This window comes from Biomphalaria glabrata, chromosome 10, assembly GCF_947242115.1.
Source record: "Biomphalaria glabrata chromosome 10, xgBioGlab47.1, whole genome shotgun sequence".
In the NCBI taxonomy this organism is placed as follows: domain Eukaryota; kingdom Metazoa; phylum Mollusca; class Gastropoda; family Planorbidae; genus Biomphalaria; species Biomphalaria glabrata.
Window position 1 is genome coordinate 45046133 of NC_074720.1, and position 26085 is coordinate 45072217.

Sequence of the window (26085 nt, forward strand, 5' to 3'; positions counted from 1 at the left end):
AACATTTTGAAATAGAAATGTACCAGCTACATCATGCTAGATGCAGTGGATACCAAGTCACAACATTTTGAAATAGAAATGTACCAGCTACAACACACTAGATGCAGTGGATACCAAATCACATCAGTGTAACTGGCAACTCAGATGTAGACTTCTTGGACAACCAGGGAAGGCTAACACCAACCACCTAGCAGGCTGTGAGCTTCCATAAGCAAATTACATTTTGAAAAAGAAATGTACCAGCTACATCACTCTAGAACACAGTGCTACATCATATGATTCAGCAGTCAATTCTAAAGAAAATAGACAAAGTAAAAAAGTAAAACAAAAACTAAACTCCAAACAATGAAAACAACAACCTTCAAAGCAATGGAAGAGATCATTTTTTCCCTGGTTTCTCTGGACAAAATAAAAGAAATAATAATCCTTACTCAGTTTACTAAAATGAAAACCTAAGAGAGCTACCCACTCAAAACTTAAACCCACAAGTCTGGCACTCAAAACTAACTGAAAAGACCTCATTTCATACAAGAATCTCAAAGAAACACCACTTATAAAATATAATTTATGAATCAGTTAAACAGTGCAATGACTCTCTTCCCTGGGACCTAAGCTCTCTTTCTGCTGTAAGAGACAGTATTGAAAACATAACCAAAAAATCTTATCACAATCAGAAAGATCTCAAGAAAATGGTGAATATTTTTCTACAAATCTAATAAACCAATAACTAGTGGGTCAATTATACAGATGAATCATCTTAAGAATCCACCAGTAACAGAGGAGCTGTCTTATTCAATAAATGGCTCAATTGAGAAAGATTAGAAAATTTAATTGCCACTGGCGATCTCTCATGCACACTTTCTAATGAATAAACATTTCTTTCTAATGTTTAAAAAAATCTGATGCCTCCTCTATCAAAAAGGCCAGGCAGCTCTTATAAATCTCAACAATAATAGCAAGAAAACTGTTCTTCAATGGGTCCCAGCACACTTTCAAATAGAGGAGAAGAAAAAGCTGACTCTGCCCAAATGGGAGAATAACTAAGCAGTCTTAAATTCCATGGTAAAGCACTTGGCTACTGAACCAGGGTGCAGGGTTTTAATCCTGCTGAAGACTGGGGTTTTTAATTTTGGGATCTTTGGGCACCTCTTGAATCCACCCAGCTCTAATGGGTACCTGACATTAGTTAGACAAAAGTAAAGGTGGTTGGACACATGACACCCTCATTAACCATAGGCCACAGAAACAGATGCCCTTTACATCATCTGCCCTATAGACCACAAGGTCTGAAAGGGGTACTTTACTTTTTCTTTTCTTAAATTCCACTATATCCAGAAGACAATAGAAAAGAAAAAAAGAGTAGTATAAACCAAAAATATAACAGTTGTCACTCAAACATCAGGATTAAGGATGTTTGTTACATTCTATCAGGACACAGTCAATGAATTATTTTTCACCTTTGAACAGGGCACAACATAATGAGGCAACACTTATTCTGAATGTTGAAACGCGTGGCCTTGTTTTATCTTGAGGCCCATACAAAATACTGGCCCCCCAACAGTCCTTTAGAATAAAGATTGTATGGAAAGCTGCCTGATCTGAAAAGAATGGAGTTCATCTTCGATAAATATATATATATCTGAACCCTACAATTTATAATGAGAACACAGAGAAAAAAAAAAAACGCAAACAGTATGTAATATTTAAGTTAAACTTTTGTCACACAGTCTCATATTTGTTTATATTGACTTTAATATTCACATTTATTCAAATAAAATAGCTGTATATTTTATACATTTATCCTTAAAATGTGGTGCAGTATTGGCCACTAGTTCAAATGTTTGATGTGTTTAAGGCTATATAAGGTTATAACTATTCCTTTGGCTCACATTGAATTAAAATCATACATTGTAATAATTTGTGTGTGTGTCTACATCCTCTTATTGTTTATTTGTGTTTTCAGGTGGCGATTTTATTGTTTACCATGGAGTTGTCTACTTTTCAAATTTTACTGACCAAGTTTTGTACAGTGACTGATCCATCTGCAGTTTCCAAACCAGTAACTGATATCTCAAAAAAATATTGCTTTATTGATGGTGTCTGGTCACCTCAGGTAATCTTTCTCTTTTTCTTTTAAAATGTAAAGAAAATTATCTATATGTATTTTTTTTTTTTTAGAAATGGATACTGTTTGTCTAAGGTGGATACTGTTTATCTAGGGTGGATACTGTTTGTCTAAGGTTGATGTGTTTGACCATGGTGGATAAAACAGATCACCTGTCTGAAGATTAGGAACTAGATATAGGTCTTGAAGTATTACACTTAATGATCTATTTAAACAAATAAAAAGAACTCTACTGTTTAACCACAAATATTAATAAAATTTGGAAAGACCTTCACATAATCCTTGTTAATTTTTATTACCTTTTCAATATGTTTAATTTGTTGATTTTTTCTTGAAAAATGTGTAGTTTTGGATACTGGATAGACAACACACATACCCACATTCTCATTATAAAATAATTAGTTTCTATTTTTGGACATTATGACAAATAATTTAATCCATTAGCTTTGTGGAGGTATCAGAATGCTCTATAAAAAGATACTAGATTCAAGAAACACAAGGAAGGGAAAAGAGAAATCTATTGTACATAAGTAAGAAGTAATGAGATGCAGTATGCACAGTGGATATTAATAAAAAAAAAAGTAAAGTTTACCTTTCAGACCTTGCGATCTATGGAGCAAATGATGTCAAGGTTATGTTTCTATGGCTAGTGGTTAATGAGCAGGTCTTCATGTGTCCAGCACAATGACTAACCACCTTAATTTTCCCCACCTAAAATCAGTTACCCATTAGAGTTGGGTTACTGAGGGGCACCCTAAAAATTCAAAATCCCAATCTTCATTGAGGTTCAAACCCAGGACCCCATTGTTTTCCTATGAGGTACACAAATCATTTAGCCGACAAAAAATCAAAATATTGATATAGAAGCGAAATGAAAAATGACTGAGCTTTTGGCCCATGACTTGAAATGCTAATATCTATGTATACTTCTTTATGTTGGCAGAGGATCAACATGATTTGTTCATTGAAAGACACTTGAAGGTGTAAGTTGTAAAAGGTTTTGAAAGACTTGCCAAAGCAAGGCATTCTTGACAGGGATAAACATTGGGAGCAGCTCTAGCTGACTCAGCTCAGAGGATGACATCACAGTTAATTGACATCTTTCTGTTAACAATGCATGGATTATCTTATCTTCTTCATTCTAGGGGAATTATGCATTGAGTGAAGACATCTTGCTGTAGAAGAGAAGAACAATTCAGATAGTTCACATGATTTACAATATGGCTTTGATTGTCTTATGTTAATGGCTGGTAAAGAACTGAAACATGTAGGCTGGAGATCACTTGATAGAAATCAAGGTAGGACTGCACTTTTGCACAGAGTAAAGTTGAAGCATGTAGTTACCAAGTGTAAAATAATATTCAAATTGCTATTAGCTAAACTAGTGAAACCTGTAATTTAACATACATTAACATTCTTTTCTTATTTGAAGTCTACTGTTAAATTTCAATTATAACATTAACCCTATCAAGTAATTTACAGGTCATGTTTCTGTCTATCAAGCTATTTACTTCTCATATTTCTATGTATTCTGCCATAAATTTCTATGAATGAATTCAGCCTTGAGTGGTATATTTTTGTCTGTATTTGCAAATACATATTTGTGTTGCTTTTTGTATTTCTGACTTGCAACTTCTGAATTGAATCTCCTTTCTTTACACAGAAATCTCTGATCTACATTGTATGAGAAAATCATGAAGTGGTTGTTGTCATTGATCCAGAAACTAAGTTGCAATCTGTCTTGATAAATATATCATACAGATTTAATGGTGGCCTACTCAACCCGAGGCGGCTTAAAGCAAAAACAAAAACAAACGCAGCAGTAATCAGAGACTTGCTATTTGCTGACGACTGTGCCCTAAATGCCTGCTCTGAAAACGATCTGCAGAGCATCGTCAGTGACTTCTCAAGAGCATGCTCAGACTTTGGCCTTACCATCAATACGAACAAGACTGAAGTCTTATATCTACCTGCTCCTGGGAAAGCCTACATGGATCCAAGCATTACTATAAATGGACAGGGTATAAACGCAGTGGACAAATTCACATATCTTGGCAGCACACTTTCCAGAAATGGAAAAATCGATAGTGAAATCGACCTGCGTATCGCCAAGGCCAGTGCATCCTACGGCAGATTGTCTACAAATGTCTGGAACAGACGTGGTATCTCCACAAACACCAAGCTAGGGGTCTATAGAGCCGTCATCCTCCCTACATTGCTATATGCCTCAGAAACATGGACAGTGTACAGTAAACATGCAAAGAAACTAAACCACTTCCACATGACATGTCTGAGAAAAATACTAAATGTCAAATGGCAAGACAAAATACCAGAGTGTGTCTGCAAAGAATCCACACAATCCTGATGCAGTCCCAGCTGCGATGGGCAGGTCACGTCTACAGAATGGAAGACCACCGCATCCCTAAACGACTCCTGTATGGCCAACTAAGCGAAGGAAAGCGCTCGCAAGGTGGTCAAAGAAAGCGCTTCAGGGACACCCTCAATGCTTCTCTGAAGGCGTTCAGCATAGACCCAGGCACCTGGGAGACAGAGGCACATGACAGAGCATCATGGCGTCGCGCTGTGAAAACTGGCGCACAGGTTGCTGGGGAAAAAAGAACAATGCTGGCAGAAGAAAAACACCAGAAAAGAAAAGCAAGGCCCACGACACTAGCTCCAGCTGGAATAACCTGCCCAGTGTGCGGCCGAACATTCCGGGCTCACATAGGTCTCACCAGCCACATGAGGAGGCATAAAACCCCAGTGCAAAGCCCTCAGCCCCCTGGATGACAAAGTGGTCATCATCGAACCACGATGGACGAACTATAAGTTGCAATCTGTCTTGGTAAGCAGTATTGAAGTTAGGGTGATAGCTTTTTTGGTCACAATAATTTAATTTGAAAATTAAAGAAATTTTTTTTGCTTTAGTAGACAGATTTATAAAAATTAAACATTGTTTTAAATGTCTAAAAGATTAATTAAAACTTGTAAAACTGTTGTGAAATTATTTTCACTGTTATCAGTATTTTTTATTCCTAGATTTATCACTGCTTTTAGTTTCCTATATAATCGTTGTGTTACTATTCAAATGTTGTGTAAACATGGGGGTAGTGTTGTAACCCTGCCTTGCACCAGTGCTTGAGGTGCGCACTAGTGAACGTAAACAGGAAGAGACTTGAATGGAGAGAAGAACAGTGCATCAGGGATTGTGAAGAGTCTGAATGTTTGGAAACTAAGAAGCAAGCTTTTGGTGCTGCCTGAAGGTTGTAGAAGGGACCTGGAACGAAGCGGGGAAGTCTGTCGTTGGTCCACATTCGGGTTGCTGTCTAAAGGACTGGTAAATTAGTAGAAAGACTCTGAGGAAGCTGAAGGATGCTATGTGTTTGTCCTAGTGAATAAACACCTGTCTTTATTTCCTGTTACACTGTGTTGAGTTGCATGCCTATTCATTGAGTGCCTAGCAGAGAGTTGCAACAATTGGTGTTATGACTCTACAATGCACGCTGTCATTAGGTGTGAGACTGCGCACCATGAGACACAGGACAGAGACATGAAATAAGAGAGGAAGTCAAGATGGCCGATGATTAGAGATGAAAACGACGCTTGTGATGTGATTAGTGTAATTCTAGATCTAGTTTCCTATTTGGTTATTAAACATTCTATTTTGTTATTTTTATACTCCTTTCGTTGAGATTTGGCTAAGTTATAGCAATTGTTCTGGGTGGAAAGACATGCTCCAATTTGATTCCCTTTTCTGTAATTCATCTAATTCTCTTTGTAAAATATGTGTGTCTTGTGTTGTTTTTATTGTTCTATATATTATGCAATCGTCTGCAAATAATCTGACTTTTGTTCCTGAACTAATGCAATTTGGTAAATCATTTATGTAAATTAAAAATAGTGGTGGACCCAAGACTGTTCCTTGAGGTACACCTGAGTTTACTGTTATCGGTGTTGATTTAGAGCCATTTATTATTACAGTTTGTTCTCTCCCTATCAGAAAATCTTTAATCCACTGATGCAGTGGACCATTAATGCCGAAATATTTTAATTGTTTAAGCAAACTATAGTGGTGAACTTTGTCAAAAGCCTTGGAAAAATCTAGTAAGATAGCATCTATTTGTTCACTATTATCTAAACCTTTTGAAAAATCATCAATTAGTCCTATTAGTTGTGTTTCACATGATCTATATTTCCTAAAGCCATGTTGGTATGGGGTGAGGACATTATGTTTGTCTAAGTGGTTTATGATGTTGCTACATATTATGTGTTCTAGGATTTTACATGTGATGCTGGTAAGTGATACTGGTCTGTAGTTTCCTGGGTCAGATTTTTCTCCTTTTTTAAATAGGGGGGTGACATTAGCTTCTTTCTAGTCCTTTGGTACTCTGCCCTGGTTAAGCGATGCCTGAAAGAGTATTTTGAACACTGGGGCTAGTTCATTGCTTAGTTCTTGGAGTAATCTAGCTGGAATACCATCAGGTCCAGACGCTTTATTTGGTTTGGTGTTGGCTAATAGTTTTTTAATTCCATTTTCTTGTACTACTAAATCTTCTATGTTGTCTACTTGGTTCAAATTAAGTAATATGTCTTTGTCTCCTGGGGCTGAGAATGCTGATGCAAAGTATTTGTTTAGGATGTTTGCTTTAGTTCATTATCATTATGTTATGTTCATCTTTTAATGGCACTATGCCTGTTGTTTCCATTTTCTTAGACTTAATGTATGACCATAGGTTTTTGTTGTTATCTTTAGATATTACATTGTTTATGTATTCACTCTGCAGCTGTCTGCTTACTTTTTGGGTTAAGTGTTTAATTTTTATATACTTTTTGTAAACTCTTTCTGCCTTAGTTTCTTTAAATTTTCTATATAGGTTTTCCTTCTGTTTACAAAGCTTCTTTAGTCTATTATTAAACCAGCATTAATTTATTTTGTTTGATGTGTATTTAGTTGGTATATGATTTTCTATAATGCTTTTAAGATGGTTTTTAATGATATTCCAGAGGTCATCGACTGGTTGGTTAATGTCTTTATCTAATAAGAATGTTTGTTGAAAGTTTAATGCAGCTTGGTGTAGTTGTGTTAGGTTACATTTATTCCAGAGTAAAATTTTTCTTTTGGGTTTTGTATTGGCTACTGCTTTTATCTGACTGTGTATTTTTATGATCTCATGGTCTGATAGACCAGGGATAATATCATAATCAACTACTAATCCAGGTCTGTGGTTAAGAAGATATCTAATGTGTTGTTTAATCTAGTTGGCTTTTTAATGATTTGATCTAAACTTAGGTTGTGTAAAGTTTCTATGAAAAGCTCATTTATGTCCTTAGGGTTTTGGTGTTTATCTATGGTTAGTGTTTTCCAATTTATATCAGGTAGGTTGAAATCACCCATAATCCAAAAAACTGCATTTTTATCTGTCTCTTTAAGTGTAGTAATCTGATTACATAGTTCCTGCATGTATTCTAAACTAGAATTTGGTGGTCTGTAAATGCTGCCTATTATTAGGGATGTTGAGGTGGTATTAATTTTACAAAATGTAGATTCTATATTTTTGAGTTAGGTAAGGTAATTTCTTCTGCTATAAGAGTGTTTTTTATTGCTAAAAGAACTCCTCCATGATTATCAGCCCTATCTTTTCTAAAAATTTCATAATTACCATTGAAAATTTCTGCATTATAAATTTCAGTGAACGAATTGTGTGTCCCCTTACCTGTCAATTCTGTTTAGTGATGGTCAAGCTCAACTGATATTATTCTAAGCAGCTTTTATTCTGAGAATCATTCAACCACAGAAGCTGTGAGGGATATCTGAAATCCATTGCTTACTTGTCTAGCAGAAAGATTTCTATCCGTTTAGTGATAAAAGATTGAGATTAATTGTATACAACTTTTTGTAGTCACTAAATAACACACTTTTATGCTCAAGACAATACTGTTCATGAATGGTTTAGTTTTCTTAATGCTGAGAGTGTTCATGAAAGAAGGATCAAAGGTCAATTTGGGTGTTTGTTTTTTAAGACAACTTGCAATGTTTATTAATTTAAATTTACCAGGTACCTATTATTCATTTACTTTGGATTTTAAGATATTTGTCATTGAAATTTAAATAGGTATAAGTACAGTTAATTAACCACAGGATTCCATTAAAAAATTTAAATGCTAAAGAAATTTAAAAAGAAAACATTTCATTTTTGAGATTACATCATCTTTATGTGGAATGTTTTTTGAATAAATGGTACCTGTACAGGTGATTAGACCTATTAATAAATGATAACTGGATATATTTGTATTTGAAACCACTGGCATGTATTTTACTTGTTACTAATAACTTAATTTACTTTTTAATATATGCGTTATCTTCTATTTTGAAGAAACATCTGTATTATATAAGATAAGATTATCAACTGTAGTTTTCTTTTAAGAGTTCTTTATGAAAATGTTACCACTGAACACTGCTATATTACTAGACTTTTTTCAACTATGTTTTGTAAATGAAATATTGTACAATGGCATATTTATTGTATTACATAATTAAGGTTTTTATAGCTATATATTAAAAACATCTCATATTTAATGTACTCTCTGCACTGAACAATTTTTTTTAAAGTGATAAAAATTTTGGTTTATTCATATCAAGTTTGTTTTGTTTGTATATATGTAGAATATGTATTATCATAGTGAAAGCATTTATTTACTTGCATTTTAGTTTTTATAATCATTTATAGAATTCAGTGTAAATTCATTGTACATTGAACCTCGTTGGTAGTGTCAATGTAATTAAGTTGACATGAAGTATTTATGTATAGTCCTGGGTGTTAACTACATTGTTCATTAGATGACTTCCTGACAGTGTTTTATCCCATGGGAGCCAATAGATCAGCATGTCAATATATCTGTTGTAAGATGTTTAGAGTATACAACTCTAGCAATAAATATGCTGATCAAGTTTATATTTTTGGAACAGAATATGCTAATGTGTTAAATACATTTTTTTTTATTTTAAGAATAACAACTGGTACTTTATTTTATCCCTTTGTATCTTTCTTTTTTTAATGTCTAAGTAGTATAACTTCTAATTTAATTGTCTCCCTTTTAAAATCAACCATCTAAATTAGGGATGGGCAACCTTTTTCTGTTGAGGGCCGCATTAAATTTTTTTTTTAGGAATAGGGGGCCACATATATATAATTTGTATTTACAACTTAGAAAAATATGCTAGCTGTCTATTAATTTACTTGTATACTGTATTAGACATTCAAATTGAGGAATTATAACAAGATTTAGCAATTTTTGAAACTAATTTAACTGATATTTAAAAAAATTTTGTTACTGTCTTTTTACATCACATTCATTCTTCACAACAATCCAGTTATACTTAATGTGAAGTATTTAATTGTGCATAATGTTCCGGAACTCTGGAACTAGCTTTACTAGTTCTTATCTTTGTGACTGCTGTTAAATTACAGCCAGTCAGCATCCACTTGTTCTTCTGGTTGCATATGTTCAAACAAAAGAAAATATTCTTGTGCATCCAAAAATGTCAAAGTTTAGCATCAAGTCTTTTTAAGTGTGGAAATACAGCTTATGCACCCTTCAAACTGCTTCTCTTTTGGGTCATAATTTGCTAGGAAGTATTTCCTCAGGAGCTGAATCAGCTTCTGTACTAAATGGTGAAGTGAGGATATTCAAAAATGGTTTAAGTTCTTGACGTCTTAACATTTGTTTTCAAATTCCATAAGTCTTGTTCTTTTCTTTTTACTAGAAATAGTTTCACCTTTCAGCAAACGAAAATGAAAAAACCTGTTTTCACTTGCTTGACTGGAGAAATGGAAAAGCTTGAAAAGATGCTCATAAATTTCATGATGTGCAAGTAGCCCATTGCAACTCTTCATTAGAAACATTAGTAAGAAAGCCACTGTCAGTGTCATTAAGGAAAAAAAAAATTTTTCCTTGAGACCCCATATTCTTTTCAATACCTTGCCCATGTGGTACTTCTTGAAACTGTCTGTGGCTCTGATAAGTTTGATCACTGAGATGATTAGGTCAATAATATGTCTGATATTCACTGCAACCTCTCGGTGTAGAATTTAAGGTTGTGATATTGTTCTTTATTTTAAAAAAAAAATGGTTTTCTCAGTCAAAGCATGGGCTCCATCAGTTGTTACACTTGACATCTTGTTCCAAGCCAACCCAACACTTTCAACACAGTTCTTCATAGAATTTATTAAATACTGGTCTGAGTGTGTGTCTTGTTTCGAAATATTACCAATAAGCATAATCTTCATTTGCTTAAAACTTTAGAATAACATGAAGAGACAATGTTTATTGAGCTTCTTCATCATAATTGATTGATTTGATTTTAGGCACATCTGCACAATTTAGGCCATTTAAATATCATAATTGATAAGAAGATTTTTAAAATTATTTATTTTTAATATATTTGCATTTTTATATGTTTAATCTGTGGGCTCACCTGAATTCTGTAGGTTTCTGCGGGCCGCAAAAACACTTTGGCAGGCCGCATGTGGCCCGTGGTCTGTAATTTGCCCACCCCTGATCTAAATGAATTAAGTTATTTTGATTCTACACAATCTTCTACTACTAAAAGTAATATCAGGACTACCAATGTACCTTAGTTTTTAACTAAATATTTATTTGTGCAGCACTTTCAGTTTTATTGTGATATCGTATACATTGATTTGATTGACTCATTTTGATGTATATGTATACCTTGCAATCAAAGTGGCATTCATTTTTTTTTTAAATTGTAACTGGTCTGTGCTAAATTACTGAATTCATATTAAGAGATAACTATTAATGTATTTGAAAGTTAATGGTAAAGGGAAAATAGGTCATTGTGCTGGTCTCAATACACCTTGAAATGTACAGTAATTACTTCAATGAACAAGAAGAAATTAATCAGCAATGAAATTACCAAAAAAGATATGACAGGAAATGCTATTAACATCTAGTCAGTGATTACCCTCTACAAAGTCATAGTCAACTAATCTAATTGACTTCAATATTCAATCATTATCAAAAATAAACCATTCCAAAGACAAAGTGAATGATAGACAAAAAATGGGAGAAGCTTTTTGATGTAGGGCAAAATGTGAAAATATTCAAGTTCAAATAAATTTCCCTTTTCAGACTTTGCGATCTGTAAGACAGATGATACAAAAAATCATCTGTTTCTGTGTCTTATGGTCAATGATGGTATCAGGTGGCCACCACAATGACCAACCGCCTTTACTTTTCTCCATTAAATGTCAGGAACCCATTTGAGCTGGGTGGACCGAAAGGTGCCTAATTGTTTTTCTTTATATTAGGACCATTATAAAAAAAATGGTCTTCAAACCCTAGACCTATGTTTGGCAGCCAAGCACTTTACCGCTTAGCCACCACACCTCCAAGTGAATTCTATAGAAACTTTTAACTGTTTGCTCATCTTTCATTCTACAACTAAAGCAAGGTAATTATTTATTGTTAGGGACAATGCTGTCTGGAATGAGAGAATATGTTAGCCTGTCAGGGCCTAAGGTCATGTCTAGCCTGGGATAACAAGAAGTTACAGTTGCCAGATTGTAACACTACTGGGTGGGTTGTATCTGTGCACCTCTGTGACCAAGGGGTTTGAGTCATCTAAGCAACCAGACAACTAAACTAAACTAGCGAACTAAAAGAAATCTAGAAACATAAAGAAGAAATTCAAATGAGACTTTAATTTCAATGACTAAGGCAGCAGTTACAATCTAGTACATAAACATTAGAAGTGGCCATCATGACAGCACTGGGCAGGGCTTGGCCATATTTTTAAAACAAACTTTAGAAAAAAAAAACTGCTAGTTATTTTGACAGTTGTTCAAATATAAAACAGATTTACACATAGTAAAATTTTAAAAAATAAAAGAAAAATTCTGAAACTTACAGGCAGTCCCAGGTACAGAATAATTAAAACTGACACAGAGACCACTGGTCAACAGTACAGGAAACAGCATAGGCTCTATTTTAAGTACTCCACCCTAACCCATATAATAGGCAGAAATACAAGTATACAGCTTAGCACTAGCCTACAGAAGTAAAATTTAAAATACATAAAAGTAGCTTTGGGAGCGCCAGTTCACAATTATAAAAATTTACCTGTTAATAAAGTCTAGGTCTAATGTTTGTTTTGTTGGTTTTACATGTGTTCCATCAGAAAGAGAGATAACATCTTAGCCGTAACCTCCAACAGGACACTGAGTGTTAACACCAGAGACTATGGAGATGACAAAGTGGATACCCCATGATCACCAATAGATAATACAAAGTGAATTAGTATTTGAAAATTTTAAACACACTAAGGGGATAAACTCATTGCTTTAGTGAAGACTGACAATACCAAGTAGTAAATATTATTATACTCTTTATTTATAGCAAAATATGTAGGTCCTAGCTGGGGAATACTGCAAACTTCTCACTAATCTTCGGACTTGAAGATAAGCCTTATTATTATTATTTATGGAAAATTTCTCCTCTAAGAAATCAGACAAAAACTAAAAACTGTATTCATGGTAACAGCAAAACATTTATATTATAACAGCATAGAATATGTTAACAGTTGTATTTTAAATATAATAATATAACAATATTATAATAGAGCTAAATAATGTCAAGTCGCTATTTATACTGTAAAAAAGCATAGAACAAATTGTGCAGGGATGTGACACAAAAAATTATATGATAGCACACTAAAGCAGGGGAGATAACAAATTGAATTAAAAGCATAATCTAGCAAGGCTTTGGCGTTGTGACTGTACAGAGTATTGAATGTTAACTGAAGACACGTATAGTTGTTACAACATTTTCCGGTGGAAGTGACGCTCTGCTTTAGAATTCATGAATAATTAAAGATATACAAGTTTGCTTAATACTGGTACAATAATAATAACGATAATATACCAAAGCACCTTCCTCCTTCAAAATACAAAAACATGTAACTGAAACAACAAGAAGATTGAGGGAAAAAAAAGGAATATTTAAAAAAAAAATGAACAAATGACTGGACTGATTGTCAAGATATACCTAAATATAGAACAAGATTTATACAAGTCAATTATGGTGATTCCACCTAAATAGTTCTCACAAAGTACATCACTTGAGTACTTGTACCTGTTCATTGTTCTATCCATTGTATCTGTTAGGTTTTCTGACCTTGCGACCACTTCCGGTAATGTAACCATGTTGTGAGGTTGGGTTACAGGGTTCAGGATGTATAACTGTGGGTGTAGAAGTATTTGTCACCACTCTAGTAGGTGAGCATGGTTACTCAACCTGAGGTTAGGAGCATTCTTCATTGTTTCCTACTGAGTCCCATATTGCAGCTTGGTCACTAAAATTGTCTTGAGAAGGTCTGGTTTTGAAGTAGCATTAGGGAAATGTTAATTTCTTTCAGACGCAGTAGGAATGTAAAAACATCAATGCCAATTAGCAATCAAAAGATAATGACAGGTTCCCTTAGAGCACAAGGAAGTCTCTAAATGATGGTAGAAAAGGAAAATCTCTAATAGATCTGGTGTGTCTGTGTCTTTGCCTCTAGGAATTGTTTTACTTCTCAAGATGTTCACTGTCAATACAAGAGAACAAAATTTGATAAAAACATTTTTATAGTCAGTGAAACACAAAACTTGGCAAAGCTTTACTCAGGGGTTTAGTATAAAGAAAATATAAAGAGATATACACAGCATTGCTTACCATTGTATTCCATACATCTCTTGACCCATTTTTTGGTTTACATTTCATCTTCATGTTGGTCTACATCTTCATCATGTTGGTCTACATCTTCATCATGCTGGTCTACCTCTTCATGTTGGTCTACATCTTCATCATGTTGGTCTACATCTTCATCATGCTGGTCTACATCTTCATGTTGGTCTACATCTTCATCATGTTGGTCTACATTTTCATGTTGTCTACCTTTTCATCATGTTGGTCTAAATAAGAATAAAAAAATTAATAAGAAAAACTTTTGAAAAGGAAAAAAAAAATTCTTTTGTTGCTTTTCTTTTCATGTTAAACAAAACTATTATGATGATGCAGGTTTCACTTTATGTTTTAACTTAGTATTTTATGAATAAACTTTTAAGAAAAAAAAAATACACCCAAGACATCTAATCTAATACAGCAGCAAAGAATAACAAACAAATAAAGTTTTAAAAATTTTAAGGTTAATTAAGTCATTTAAGTCTAAGGAACTTATTGGAGATTTTCAATTATGCCAGAAAACAATAAATAACTAGCTATGTAGTGTATCTGGTGTACAGAATACAGAAAGCTTTAATATTTAGAGTGAAAATTATGCTATTAAGTTTGTGCATTTCTAGCAAAATGAAATCACAACTAAGTTCTTTTGCTTGCAGTACAAACTCATTGGTTTTGTTGAGTTGGCAACAGCAGTCTTTCCTTCAAAATCTCCAGGTTTATTCTTTTTTTTTAATATATATTTTTATTTCACTTTATATTGTTTCAGCAAATCTCTTTATTGTTTGCTTTTCTTTTTCTATCCTTATCTATTGTATTTCTTTTAGAATGTACTTAAAAATCAAAAAGTAAGCTAAGAGCAGATTACTAAGTTTAAAATTCCCACCAGATAAGATCCAAACAAATGAAAATTTAGCTTGATTATGATTACCCGGAGGATTACCACTATAGCAACGACAATATAGATACTAACAGGAACAACATTCACACACAAAACATACAAAGACACAGTCATGCACAACCACTGGTTAATAAACTAAACCTCTTTGTGATGTGACTAATGACCATGAAACACACTGACAGAAAGTGGAGTAAAAGAGTTATAAAATCTTTCTGTTCTAGCCTTAATGAAGAGGAAGCGACCACTTTATCCAGATCTGATGTAACTGGTTTAGTGGCTGCAGATTGTCCTCAAGAATGCATAAATGAGATCAGATGTTTCAACATTACTTACATGTACATTGCACTTGATATTCTTGTCGAATGTTTGACATGTTTTGAATGTTTCTTGAGAGCTGAAGAGAATCTACTTCCTTGACCAAATGTTCAGCAGAATAAATGTCATCAGGCAAGATATGAGCATCAAGATGACCATACACAGTCCAGCGCACATATCACATGACCAGGCAGCCATCCTTTCTTATGAGAAGACAAAGTCTTAGTGTAGTGACCTCTCTTGCTTAAATTTTTTCTTGTAACTTGGTGCACAAAATAATTGAGAACTGAAATGACTTCAACAAAAAATTATGAAAATCTAGGAGAGAAAAAAATTCTAAGTAGAGGAAAAGTGACAATTATAATACACATTTTGTTAATGTTTTATTTCTTTGATTTTATGCACATCTGCACAATTTAGGCCATGTCGTGCCTGCAGTCCCTTAAGGACTACTCTCTCTCTCTACATAACAGGGGCTAAATTCTATACAGTTAAATCATTAAAATCAAGGTCTATTCACAGTTAAAATAGTAAGGGTAGTAAAAATTTAATAATTTGGTAAAAATCTAATGTAAATAGTACATGAATAAGATGATAATTCCCCTCTCCCTTTTCGAGTTAGTTGTTAGTAACACCAGGTTAGTAGCAACAAAATAATGTAGAAATAGACATGGCTTTATTTAATTTAGTCTGACTGTTGTTGACTTGTAGCACCAAACTGCTGGTAGGCAACTAAACTGTTGAAGGCATAATATATCTTAGCTAATAAGAACTTGAACAACTTCCTTGTGAACAAAACTAAATATAACATTTATAATACTTGTGTAGTAGACTTAAGTAATAAAATTTCTTACAATCTAACTCACTACAATAACACAACCTTTCAGTCTTACATTCTGGAGTCGTCTCCCCTAACTAAGACCCAGTGACGACAATGCCACTTTTGCATCATTCACATCCAATCGCTTACCTCTTACCACAGTCACCATAAAAACACACACACTCCATAACACTTCTGCTTGTCCAACATTCTTTCACTGAATCAAGCCCCAAGCATCCTACTTGTCCATATGTTAGACTTTGCAATGACCATGTTTTTAATCATACTAGTTACATTTAGCAGACACTCTGGCACATATTGGAAATAATAGTGCAAATATTATGACTAATCAAGCTTTAAAAAACTCTAAATTAGATTCTTATTTCTGTACCTTGATATCTGTCAACAAAAACAACTGATACATTTGAACCTAAGGAAGAACAAAAAGAATCTGAAATATAAAGTTGTGTAACAAAAACTTGAAAGAGTTCAAGGTAACAAAACTTAATATATAGATATAAATTGCAGATATAGGCGAGAACCTAAAAAATTGGAATTTTATTTTGTAGCTTGATATCTGTTAACAAAAAATTAAACTTCAGTAAAAAGAAGTGTGATTAAACATTTCAAATATATAAATTCATATGTTGCTAATGAAACTGAAAAAAAAAAAGTGGTTCTGGGAGTAATAAGCAGGACTACACATTTGTAAAAACACTGCAGATTATATATAATATATAATAACCATAATCATATATATTTATTTATTTATTTATAATGGTAATCAAAACTAACATAATATAATATATATATATAGAGAGAGAGTTGAATGAATACTTGATGTGCCCCAACAGTTAATAGGACACTTGAGGTGCCACATAAGTTAAAAGGACAAGCAGTTGTTAGGACACTTGTGGTGCCCCAACAACTGATAGGACAAACATGAGGTGAACAACAGTTGGTATGATGGATGAGGTGCCCAACAATTGATAGGAAACTTAGAGTGCCCCAACAATAAGACCATTGAGTTGTTAGGATGAATGAGATGCCCCATGATAGGATACTTTAGGTACCCCAACAGTTAATAGGTGACTTGTGGTTATCTAACAGTTGGTAGGAAAAAAGAGGTGCCTTACCAACTGATAGGATACTTGAAGTGCCCTACCAAACAATAGGACAAGAGGTGCCCTACAAATTGATAGGACACTAGAGGTGCTCTACCAATTGTTAGGATACTTAAGGTGCCCTACCAATTGATAGGATATTGAGGTGCCCCATCAGTTATAAGGACATTTGAGGTGCCTAAAAAGTGTTGAAACACTTGTGGTGCCCCAACACCTGATTGGACAAACTTGAGGTGGACAACAGTTGGTATGATCGATGAGGTGCCTAACAATTGATAGGACACTTGGAGTGCCCAAACAATTGATAGAACACTTGGAGTGCCCAAAAATAAGATTATTGAAGTGCCCAACAGTTGTTAGGATAAATGAGATGCCCCAACAAATGATAGGACATTTGAAGTGCTTCAACAATAGATACGATACCTAAGGTGCCTCAACAGTTAAAAGGATATTTGAGGTGCCCAAACAGTTGTTAGGACACTTGTGGTGCCCCAATAGCTGACAGGACACACTTGAGGTGCCCAGCAGTTGGTATGAGGGATGAAGTATTCCAACAATTGATGACCATATAGGTGCCCAACAGTTGGAAGGTATTGATATTTTTTGTTTTTGGCACATCAGCACAATTAAGGCTATGTCATGCCCATAATCTCTCAAGGGTTATTCCCCCTTCATAGCTCAAGAGCTAAGTTTTATACAGTTGGGTCATTAAAAACAAGATTCATTCACAGCTCAGATGGTGAAAATAGTAAACATTTACATAAATTAATAAAAATCTATTTTTAATATTATATATTCACAATTGCTTTGCCCTATCACAAATCAAACACTTGTAGACAGTTAAAGGATGAAAAAGGTGCCCCAAAAATCGACCAGACACTTCAGGTGCACCAACAATTAATTAGTAAATAGTATATTGAAGTTGGACAGTGTAAATTTTGACACAGGCAGACAATATTTTTATGCCAATGTATATTACATATCTCATCAAGTAATAGTCAGTAATTTTGTGCAGTACAAGTATATATACTGCATTGAAGTTGAACTGTAATTGTAAATTTTGACACAGGCAGACAGTAAATTTGTGTATATTATATATCTCATTAGTAAATAGTATGTAAGCACTCGTAGACAGTTGAAGGATGAAAAAGGTGCCCCAAAAATCGACCAGACACTTCAGGTGCACCAACAATTAATTAGTAAATAGTATATTGAAGTTGGACAGTGATTGTAAATTTTGACACAGGCAGACAATATTTTTATGCCAATGTATATTACATATCTCATCAAGTAATAGTCAGTAATTTTGTGCAGTACAAGTATATATATTGCATTGAAGTTGAACTGTAATTGTAAATTTTGACACAGGCAGACAGTAAATTTGTGTATATTATATATCTCATTAGTAAATAGTATGTAAGCACTTGTAGACAGTTGAAGGATGAAAAATGTGCCCCAAAAATCGACCAGACACTTCAGGTGCACCAACAATTAATTAGTAAATAGTATATTGAAGTTGGACAGTGTAAATTTTGACAAAGGCAGACAATATTTTTATGCCAATGTATATTATATATCTCATCAAGTAATAGTCAGTAATTTTGTGCAGTACAAGTATATATATTGCATTGAAGTTGAACAGTAATTGTAAATTTTGACACCATAGACAGTAAATTTGTGTATATTTTATATCATTAGTAAATAGTATGTAAACACTCGTAGACAGTTGAAGGATGAAAAAGGTGCCCCAAAAATCGACCAGACACTTCAGGTGCACCAACAATTAATTAGTAAATAGTATATTGAAGTTGGACAGTGATTGTAAATTTTGACACAGGCAGACAATATTTTTATGCCAATGTATATTACATATCTCATCAAGTAATAGTCAGTAATTTTGTGCAGTACAAGTATATATATTGCATTGAAGTTGAACTGTAATTGTAAATTTTGACACCATAGACAGTAAATTTGTGTATATTATATATCTCATTAGTAAATAGTATTTAAGCACTCGTAGACAGTTGAAGGATGAAAAATGTGCCCCAAAAATCGACCAGACACTTCAGGTGCACCAACAATTAATTAGTAAATAGTATATTGAAGTTGGACAGTGTAAATTTTGACACAGGCAGACAATATTTTTATGCCAATGTATATTATATATCTCATCAAGTAATAGTCAGTAATTTTGTGCAGTACAAGTATATATATTGCATTGAAGTTGAACAGTAATTGTAAATTTTGACACCATAGACAGTAAATTTGTGTATATTTTATATCTCATTAGTAAATAGTATGTAAACACTCGTAGACAGTTGAAGGATGAAAAAGGTGCCCCAAAAATCGACCAGACACTTCAGGTGCACCAACAATTAATTAGTAAATAGTATATTGAAGTTGGACAGTGTAAATTTTGACAAAGGCAGACAATATTTTTATGCCAATGTATATTATATATCTCATCAAGTAATAGTCAGTAATTTTGTGCAGTACAAGTATATATATTGCATTGAAGTTGAACAGTAATTGTAAATTTTGACACCATAGACAGTAAATTTGTGTATATTTTATATCATTAGTAAATAGTATGTAAACACTCGTAGACAGTTGAAGGATGAAAAAGGTGCCCCAAAAATCGACCAGACACTTCAGGTGCACCAACAATTAATTAGTAAATAGTATATTGAAGTTGGACAGTGATTGTAAATTTTGACACAGGCAGACAATATTTTTATGCCAATGTATATTACATATCTCATCAAGTAATAGTCAGTAATTTTGTGCAGTACAAGTATATATATTGCATTGAAGTTGAACTGTAATTGTAAATTTTGACACAGGCAGACAGTAAATTTGTGTATATTATATATCTCATTAGTAAATAGTATGTAAGCACTCGTAGACAGTTGAAGGATGAAAAATGTGCCCCAAAAATCGACCAGACACTTCAGGTGCACCAACAATTAATTAGTAAATAGTATATTGAAGTTGGACAGTGTAAATTTTGACACAGGCAGACAATATTTTTATGCCAATGTATATTATATATCTCATCAAGTAATAGTCAGTAATTTTGTGCAGTACAAGTATATATATTGCATTGAAGTTGAACAGTAATTGTAAATTTTGACACCATAGACAGTAAATTTGTGTATATTTTATATCTCATTAGTAAATAGTATGTAAACACTCGTAGACAGTTGAAGGATGAAAAAGGTGCCCCAAAAATCGACCAGACACTTCAGGTGCACCAACAATTAATTAGTAAATAGTATATTGAAGTTGGACAGTGTAAATTTTGACACAGGCAGACAATATTTTTATGCCAATGTATATTATATATCTCATCAAGTAATAGTCAGTAATTTTGTGCAGTACAAGTATATATATTGTATTGAAGTTGAACTGTAATTGTAAATTTTGACACCATAGACAGTAAATTTGTGTATATTATATATCTCATTAGTAAATAGTATGTAAACACTCGTAGATAGTTGAACGATGAAAAAGGTGCCCCAAAAATCGACCAGACACTTCTGGTGCACCAACAATTCATTAGTAAATAGTATATTGAAGTTGGACAGTGTAAATTTTGACACAGGCAGACAATATTTTTATGCCAATGTATATTATATATCTCATCAAGTAATAGTCAGTAATTTTGTGCAGTACAAGTATATATATTGCATTGAAGTTGATTTGTAATTGTAAATTTTGACACAGGCAGACAGTAAATTTGTGTATATTATATATCTCATTAGTAAATAGTATGTAAACACTCGTAGACAGTTGAAGGATGAAAAAGGTGCACCAAAAATCGACCAGACACTTCAGGTGCATGTAGATTTTGACACAGGCAGACAATATTTTTATGCCAATGTATATTATATATCTCATCAAGTAATAGTCAGTAATTTTGTGCAGTACAAATATATATATTGCATTGAAGTTGAACTGTAATTGTAAATTTTGACACAGGCAGACAGTACATTTGTGTATATTATATATCTCATCAAATAATAGTAATTTTGTGCAGTACAAGTATATAAAATTGTATTGAAGTTGGACAGTAATTGTAAATTTGGACACAGGCAGTAATTTAGTGCTGATGTATATTATACATCTCAAGTAATAGTCAGTAATTTTGTGCAGTAAAAGTATATATATTTATATATACATTCTATTGAAGTTGGACAGTGAAAAGATTAAGAAGCACTCTTCAAAGTGATGAGCTATATCAGTGCTAGTATTCAATGACATTACAGGAAGATAATCAGTATTGAAATATATTACTGATAATTTTGATTTTCATTTTTAATTTTTATGTTCTATATTTAGAAAGCTGTTGACAGTATTGTTCTTGTCAAAATTTGGTATCACTGATATTGTGTCCTTGTTAAATTTTGTCTTTTTTCAATGTGTAAAAAAAAAATATATATATGATCAGAACATAAGGTTTTAGAGGTCGCAGATTTAACACTAGTAGATTTTTGTGTTTAGACTATTGTTTATTTTAATGTTTACATTGTATTAATATTGTGCACAATTTCTTGGGGTCTTTAAGTCATTTTTATTTATATTTGTAAGTATATGTAGTATTTCTTGAAAATTTTCTGTCTTTTTTTCCTGCTGTGCTTGTTTGTTTTTATATATTGACCAAATCTTGCTTTTGGAACAGGATGTGCTTTAGGGTAAGAGAGTGAGGTCAATGTGTTGCTCGAATCCTCCTCAATTTAATCAAAGTTTTCAGTGCACTGAGTCATCATCATATCATCATTTATATAATTGTAACATTTTGGTATAAACTTTGTTACATTTTTTTTTACATTACCGTATAATATTTTATTAATTTTGTTTTCTCTTTCTATATGACCAAATAATATATTGTAAAAACATAATAATTGATTATGACATTGATTATTAGATTGTTGACAATTTAGTGTGTTATGTTAATCACAATAGTATTGGCTTGATAATATTGTCAGTGATTGTAAACTATAAAAGATATTAGATATCATTATTATCTATAAAAAAGTATAGAATGCCATTGTACTTTTGATAAGTATTAATAGATACATGGATGGAAATACTGAACTAAAGAAAGTTGCTGAATCGTTTGGTCTTAAAGATGAAGAAAAGAAAGATGTTTTGACATAAATGGAAAGGAAAGAAAATCAAGTTGATATTGAAAGAGTTGGCGAGAGCACAAAGAGAAGAGAGAAATGCAACTAGATGCTGAAATAAATTAAAAGGAAGCAAAACCAGACAAAGAATCAGAAATAAAAAAAAAAAACAACTGAAAAATAAAAGCTGCAATTCAAAACAAGGGAGACAAAACAGAAACTACCAAGCGTGAACATATAGAGAATATTTACAAAGCACAAAGAGAAGAGAGAAATGCAACTAGATGCTGAAAGAAATTAAAAGGATGCAAAACCAGACAAAGAATCAGAAATTAAAAAAAAAACAACTAAAAAATAAAAGCTGCAATTCAAAAAAAGGGAGACAAAAAAACTACCAAGCGTGAACATAAAGAGAATATTTATAGGCAAAAAATGAGGGACCTTATGAAACTGATGAAATAAATAGTTATTTTCAGACTATCTGTAAAACTTGCAATTATAATGAAGATACTTGTTCTAATATATTCATCTGTAAACTAAGTGGCAAGACTTTGAGTGTTATTAACTCATTAATAGAAGAACAAAGAAAGAAATGCATCCTGTTAAAAGCAATATTATTGGAATCTAGATCACCAAAGAGAAATTTATTATCAACATCAAAGACAAGAATCTAATTCTCCAAACTATAATGTACCAAGAAATAAATAGATAAGGAATCGGAAATCAGAATAGGTAACAAAGTAATAATGTTAATATAAATGAAGTTCAAGCAACAGTGTATAATATTGAACTAGAACTATAATTTTTTCCAACATATGTTAATGGTGTACTAGTGAAATATACCACAGTCATTACAAATGATAAACGTGTTACACAAGATACTATGACAGGTATAACTAAGAACATATGACAGGCTTAACTAAGATAATAAGACATGTAAAACTAAGAAAAAATGACAGGTAATACTATGAAAATATGACAGGTAAAACTAGAACTTATGACAGGTAAAACTAAAAAAATATGACAGGTAAAACTAAGAAAAAAATGACAGGAAAAACTAAGAAAATTGGACAAGTAAAACTAAGAAAATATGAAAGGCATAACAAAGAAAATATGACATGTTAAACTAAGAAAATATGACAGGTAAAACTAAGAAAATATGACAGGTAAATATAAGACGAATTTCTTTATTAAGCACTCAAAGAATGATTTCACTGGGAATTGCAAATATATTTTGATCACCACATTAAATGCAGAGGTCAAAGACCAGCTAATTATCACACATTTGTTGTTATATTTATTGTTACAAACGTTCAATGGAATATAAATGAAAAAGACGTCTAACACAGTTATACATCCGTATGAATTTCTTTTTTAAGCACTCAAAGAATGATTTCACTGGGAATTGCAAACACATTTTGATCACCACATTAAGTGCAGAGGTCAAAGACCTGCTAATTAATACACATTTGTTGTTATATTTATTGTTACAAACGTTCAGTCGGAATATAAATGAAGACGTCTAACACAGTTATATATCTGTATGAATTTCTTTTTTAAGCACTCAAAGAATGATTTCACTGGGAATTGCAAACACATTTTGATAACCACATTAAGTGCAGAGGTCAAAGACCTGCTAATTAATACACATTTGTTGTTATATTTATTGTTACAAACGTTCAGTCGGAATATAAATGAAGACGTCTAACACAGTTATACATCCGTATGAATTTCTTTTTAGGCACTCAAAGAATGATTTCACTGGGAATTGCAAACACATTTTGATCATCACATTAAGTGCAGAGGTCAAAGACCTGCTAATTATCACACATTTGTTGTTATATTTATTGTTACAAACGTTCAATCGGAATATAAATGAAGACGTCTAACACAGTTATACATCCGTATGAATTTCCTTTTCTAAGCACTCAAAGAATGATTTCACTGGGAATTGCAAACACATTTTGATCACCACATTAAGTGCAGAGGTCAAAGACCTGCTAATTAGCACACATTTGTACACAAATGTTTGTAGATATCCTCATTACAATTCAATAAAGTTGTTACAAAACCTCACTGGTTACATCACTTCACAGTGTCTCAATGGATAGGGTAGAGATGAGCGTGATACAAACGACAATCCCAACTGTTCCTGCACAATCATCATATATCTGATGGCTTATATTTTCATCCTTTTTTTTTTAACTCTTGTTTTGCAAACGTGCATCAGTTGAATAGTTGGAGCCCAATAAAAAGTTTCAGGCTTGCTTTTTTCACTGACTCCTGTTTTGAGCTTGTTGACCTACAGCTTCATTTTGATGAACTGACTGTAACAATATTTTTGATGACGTCGTGTTCAAGCTATTGAAGGTGGTCTACAAGCATCCGGTTTGAGGGCTGAATCAGCCTCACAAACTTCGCACTCAACTAATGTCGAGTGAGTTGAATCAGCGTCAAAGCTTGCACTCAACTAATTATGTCCCAACTATTATTCAACTGAGCCGAAATAACCGGTTATTTTACAAACTCATTCTTCTTTGTTGTTTTTTTGAATGCCTTTTAACATTCCAAGTTATGATGATGCTTTGTCCAAGGCATTGTAGCACGTGAAAAAAATGCAAAACAAGAAAAAGGATGTGCACTGTTGGGTTGTCTACAAATGCACAGACATAACCAACAATTTCGTCTTGGATCAACAATTCAATTGATGACAATATTACTACATCTAGTCCTCAGCTAAAAATCCTCCATTTTTCAAAAATGAATACAATATCCTGTCCTATAAGTACGAAGATGGTCATGGAGACCGATCTTCTTTGAAAAAAAATCCTCAACTACATCCTTTAAACATGAAGATGGCTAAAGAGCCCAGTCTTCACTTTTAAAATTCCTCCATTAATCATTCCTATGAACACAAAGATGGCTAAGGAGTCCAGTCTTCGCTTTTAAAATTCCTCCATTAATCATTCCTATGAACACAAAGATGGCTAAGGAGTCCAGTCTTCGCTTTTAAAATTCCTCCATTAATCATTCCTATGAACACGAAGATGGCTAAGGAGTCCAGTCTTCGCTTTTAAAAGTCCTCCATTAATCATTCCTATAAACACGAAGATGGCTAAAGAGTCCAGTCTTCGCTTTTGAAAAGTCCTAAGCTAAACATAGTAATGTCATCAATTAAATGTGTTTTCTCCGCAACTATTTAGTTGGTCTGCAAGTGCAAATGTTGATTAGTGTGCGCTGCATCACGAGCGGCGATATTTCCTTTGATGGACACGTTCATATGTTCCTTGAGTGTGACTTAATTATTGATTTTTACAAACGTTCAATCGGAATATAAATGAAGACGTCTAACACAGTTATACATCCGTATGAATTTCCTTTTCTAAGCACTCAAAGAATGATTTCACTGGGAATTGCAAATACATTTTGATCACCACATTAAGTGCAGAGGTCAAAGACCTGCTAATTAGCACACATTTGTACACAAATGTTTGTAGATATCCTCATTACAATTCAATAAAGTTGTTACAAAACCTCACTGGTTACATCACTTCACAGTGTCTCAATGGATAGGGTAGAGATGAGCGTGATACAAACGACAATCCCAACTGTTCCTGCACAATCATCATATATCTGATGGCTTATATTTTCATCCTTTTTTTTTTAACTCTTGTTTTGCAAACGTGCATCAGTTGAATAGTTGGAGCCCAATAAAAAGTTTCAGGCTTGCTTTTTTCACTGACTCCTGTTTTGAGCTTGTTGACCTACAGCTTCATTTTGATGAACTGACTGTAACAATATTTTTGATGACGTCGTGTTCAAGCTATTGAAGGTGGTCTACAAGCATCCGGTTTGAGGGCTGAATCAGCCTCACAAACTTCGCACTCAACTAATGTCGAGTGAGTTGAATCAGCGTCAAAGCTTGCACTCAA

The 26085-nt window shown here is 33.1% G+C and overlaps 2 long non-coding RNA genes across 15 annotated transcripts in view; one reads left to right on the plus strand and one right to left on the minus strand.

Moving 5' to 3' along the window:
- Nucleotides 1–13122, plus strand: part of LOC129928831 (uncharacterized) — a 126135-nt gene extending 113013 nt beyond the window's left edge. The window contains exons 7-9 of the long non-coding RNA XR_008780343.1: nucleotides 1964–2113; nucleotides 3069–3423; nucleotides 3789–13122. This is a non-coding gene — a long non-coding RNA (uncharacterized LOC129928831). The remainder of the gene's footprint in view (nucleotides 1–1963; nucleotides 2114–3068; nucleotides 3424–3788) is intronic.
- LOC129928830 (uncharacterized) overlaps nucleotides 11832–26085 on the minus strand; it is a 34579-nt gene continuing 20325 nt past the window's right edge. For 4 of the 14 annotated variants that reach the window (XR_008780339.1, XR_008780337.1, XR_008780340.1 and 1 more), the window contains 3 exons: nucleotides 15102–16354; nucleotides 13862–14100; nucleotides 11832–13733 (listed from right to left, as the gene is read on the minus strand). This is a non-coding gene — a long non-coding RNA (uncharacterized LOC129928830). Of the gene's footprint in view, nucleotides 13734–13861; nucleotides 14101–15101; nucleotides 16355–26085 lie in introns of those variants that run through there. The other 10 variants (XR_008780333.1, XR_008780332.1, XR_008780331.1 and 7 more) reach the window with 10 other exon arrangements.